General features: G+C 41.4%; 1 long non-coding RNA gene across 1 annotated transcript; it reads right to left on the reverse strand.

The window, feature by feature from the left end:
* Positions 1–3,021: 3,021 nt before the first annotated feature.
* Positions 3,022–3,649, reverse strand: LOC134986981 (uncharacterized). Its single transcript, XR_010192746.1, has 3 exons — positions 3,568–3,649; positions 3,233–3,407; positions 3,022–3,134 (listed from the first exon to the last, which is right to left on the reverse strand). It is a non-coding gene; the product is annotated as an uncharacterized LOC134986981 (long non-coding RNA).
* Between the last annotated feature and the right edge of the window lie 602 nt (positions 3,650–4,251).

The following is a 4,251-nucleotide window of genomic DNA, read 5'->3' on the forward strand; positions in this document are numbered from 1 at the left end:
GTGAAACTGGGCTTTTCTTTCACCACCATACATTTATTAGATTTACTTATTTTTATACTGAACTATGGATACCAGCATGGTTGGGCTGCCAAGGCAAATAAATATATATATATATATATATATATATATATATATATGTATAATATATATGATGTAGATATTCGGCACTCCCAATGTAGTAAAATGTACAGCTTGCCTGGTGCCCTCTTTTTTGGAGGCACAAGTATTATTTATATATTTTTAAAAAGATTATTATTATATATATATATATTTTTTTTTAATGGAATGGGAAAAAACCCCAAAAAAATTGCGTGGGGTCCCCCCTCCAAAGCATAACCAGCCTCGGGCTCTTCGAGCCGGTCCTGGTTCTAAAAATCCGGGGGGAAAACGGACAGGGGATCCCCCGTATTTTTAAAAACAGCACCGGGCTCTGCGCCTGGTGCTGGTGCAAAAATACGGGGGGCAAAAAGAGTAGGGGTCCCCCGTATTTTTTACACCAGCATCGGGCTCCACTAGCTGGACAGATAATGCCACAGCCGGGGGTCACTTTTATACAGTGCCCTGCGGCCATGGCATTAAATATCCAACTAGTCACCCCTGGCCGGGGTACCCTGGGGGAGTGGGGACCCCTTCAATCAAGGGGTCCACCCAAGGGCCAGGGGTGAAGCCCGAGGCTGTCCCCCCCATCCAAAGGCTGCGGATGGGGGGCTGATAGCCTTGAGAAAATTGAAAGAATATTGTTTTTTCCAGTAGTACTACAAGTCCCAGCAAGCCTCCCCCGCAAGCTGGTACTTGGAGAACCACAAGTACCAGCATGCGGGAGAAAAACGTGCCCGCTGGTACCTGTAGTTCTAATGGAAAAAAAATACCCAAATAAAAACAGGAGACACACACCGTGACAGTAAAACTTTATTTCACACATGTCGACACACACATACTTACCTATGTTGACACGAAGCAGTCGATCCTCTTCTCCAAGTAGAATCCACGGGTACCTGAAAATAAATAATAGATAATTATACTCACCTGATCCAGTGTCCTTATACATAATGCCCCCCCAGTAGTAGTAGCATCCTTACATGTAATGCCCTCCCAGTAGTAGTAGCACCGTCCTTATACATAATGCCCCCCAGTAGTAAGAGTCCTTATACATAATGCCCCCCAGTAGTAGCGTCCTTATATGTAATGCCCCCCCAGTATTAGTAGCCTCCTTATACATAATGCCCCCCCAGTAGTAGTAGCATCGTTATATGTAATGCCCCCCTGTAGTAGTAGCGTTCTTATACATAATGCCCCCCCAGTAGTAGTAGCATTGTTATAGGTAATGCCCCCCCAGTAATAGTAGCGTCCTTATACATAATGCCCCCCCAGCAGTAGTGTCGTTATATGTAATGCCCTCCCCCAGCAATAGTAGCGTCCTTATACGTAATGCCCCCCCTATAGTAGTAGCGTCCTTGCATGTAATGGCCCCCCCAGCAGTGGCGTCCATAAGGCACGCACACACAGACATACCTCACATACACACACACACACAATTCACACATATATACAAAGACACCCCCCCACCGTGCGCGCACACACACACACACACACACACACACACTTCTCTCTCACCCTCACTTACCAAGTATGGCTGGCCATCACTGCAAAGCTGTCTGGTCCTGTGTAGCTCCGCCCCTCTATCCCATGTAGCTCCGCCCCCTCATGCCGCCGTAGCTCTGCCCCCTTTCCAGGCCCCGCACTGCACAGCCCGCTGTCACAGGTAATGGGGGGGGGAGCTTTTCATGCTGCCGGCGCAGTAGGCAGACACTAGCAGGCAGTGTCCGCCTACTTATCATTCAGTTGGGGGGAAAGTTTCCCCTACACCTGAACGATTAGTTGGGAAAATCAAACAGGTTTGATTTTCCCAACTAGTTGGACAGACCGTTTCTGTCCGTTTTTCAGCGTGTGGGAGCAAACGGCTGATAATCGTTTGCTCCAACACACTGCCACATTATCACATTAAACATGGGTGATGACTAGATCTTTCAAGCATGCAGGGACGCACATCACTATCGCTATAGTCCATACATACATAGCGATTTGTGCTGTATTTCTAAGTGACTCAGCAAATCAATTAGAAAAGCAGCCCAAATCGCTATGTGTGTGTGATCGTATTCAGGTCATTCTGATGTACAGTATTGCCAGCTTTAGAGTCCAGTTCTTAATTGTGTAGGTGTGAAAATCTCAGTGTGAGAGGCCTTTGAAGTAGATTCCTTGGGGAATAGGGATACAGCACAGTTACATGTATTCTGGGTGGGGGAAGGGCTGCTGTCCTGGAATTTGAAATAAACAGTGAACTTTTAGCAATTCAGAGCCTCAGTTTATTAATGCAAAAATTGGAGTTATTTGTTACTCAGAGCACAGAGGTGAATGAAGTCTAAAGTGACATTAAAGAATAAGTTAATTAAAACCTAATAGTGCTACAAGGTAACGGAACATATTATAAGACTTTGCAATGATAAAATAATTCCAACTAAATAGTATAAATATACTGTAAGTTAGACAAAACTGAATGCAATCACTTGGATGCTTTGTACAATCCATACACAATTACAGTATACAGTGTTGCAGAGGTGACTACTTTTTTTTTTTAAACAATTTTCAAGATTGCATAACAAATGTAATACTAGGGTGAAGTACATGTTACAGATAAAATATAACAAATTAATTAATTTAAGCAGGTAGTCTAATTTTGATATTTCAAGCATTTGCAGAAAGGATGAGTACGATAGGTAAAGGGCCCTTTATGCAAATTCTATGCATTATTCGTTTGAGTACTGTCTTTTTTGATGTGTCGACATATGGCCTGTCGACCAATATTGGTCGACCTAATGACTGTTGACCTTCTTTTTGTCGACAATATGATCCATTCCAATTACATGCAGCTGGCTTGTCCATTTCTTTCTATAATCACTGGCAGCACAGAAAATAAATGGTCTACATAATTATTACAGGTCTCCAATGTAAGTACGTTTTTCCAAAATGTATTGATGCCATAAATCAGTTGCTCTTTTGTCCTTGGCTTACATTGAGAACGAATATAACTTTTCATTTGAGACCACACTAGCTCGATAGGATTCATGTCCGGTGATCTGTGAAAAGTCAATAAAGGGAGAGAATTTAAAAATGGAATATTTGGCATTTCATGCTTTACAGGAAGCATCAGTCTACAGGGCAAAACTGTACTTACTCTGGTGGTGTGCGTTGCCAAATGATGCCTTTTTCCTCTATGAATTTGGCCGAAGCACTATGTTTTGGATCATTGTCCTGGAACATTCGATGTCCAGATGACCAATACTTTCTTACATACGGCACTAAAGTATCATTAATGATCATGGACTGGAAGAATGTTTTATCCATGATACCTGACGTAGAACAATAAAAAAAAACAGGATTTTATATACCTACCAGTAAATCCTTTTCTCGTAGTCCATAGACTTACAGTAGTCACTGGACAGTAGTTCTAAATAGAAAATATTGAAAAACAACATAGTAATGTACATTACTACTGTACTTTATATGTACCTTCAAAAATTAAAATTGGTCCTGGGCCTCTGCGGGAGATACCACCCCACACATGTACTTTTAATGGGTGCTTTGGAGATGGCTTAAATGATAAATGGCCACGTTTGCGGAAGGACCTCCTTGCAAACCTCTCAAGTGCTACAGAAGTTTCATCTGTAAATATGACATTGTCAAAATTTTCTCCAATAGCAATCCATTGACGAGCCTGTTGAACTCTCTTTTCCTTGTTAACATCTCTAATCATGTGAGTCATCCTGTGAAAGGAATGTAAAATGGGATACATTTTACAGTGAAAATAGGATAATTGAGCGTCCAAACTAAGATAATGTTAAAGAAAAATCAGATGCTGATTTCAGAGATGTAATTAGTTTACCGCACTGTATACAAACTGTATAGAAATTGTATTATAATTGTAATTGAAATTTCAATTTACTGTACAGTACCTAGCACCGGCATAAGTCCAACCAAGTTGCCTCCGCATTCTTTTTATGCTACTACAGGAGATGTCATTGTCAAGGCCATACTCAGCTTGCAGAATACGACGGAGTTCTATGGCAGTAAGCTCATCATTATCAGCAGTCAGCTCATCTACTATTTTCTTGACTCTCCTAAAGTACAGTCGATGAAAAATTAGAGATTATAATCAAAATGTAAAGTACTATCTATAGTATATCTATGCCAATT

The sequence above is a fragment of the Pseudophryne corroboree genome, chromosome 2, assembly GCF_028390025.1.
Source record: "Pseudophryne corroboree isolate aPseCor3 chromosome 2, aPseCor3.hap2, whole genome shotgun sequence".
In the NCBI taxonomy this organism is placed as follows: domain Eukaryota; kingdom Metazoa; phylum Chordata; class Amphibia; order Anura; family Myobatrachidae; genus Pseudophryne; species Pseudophryne corroboree.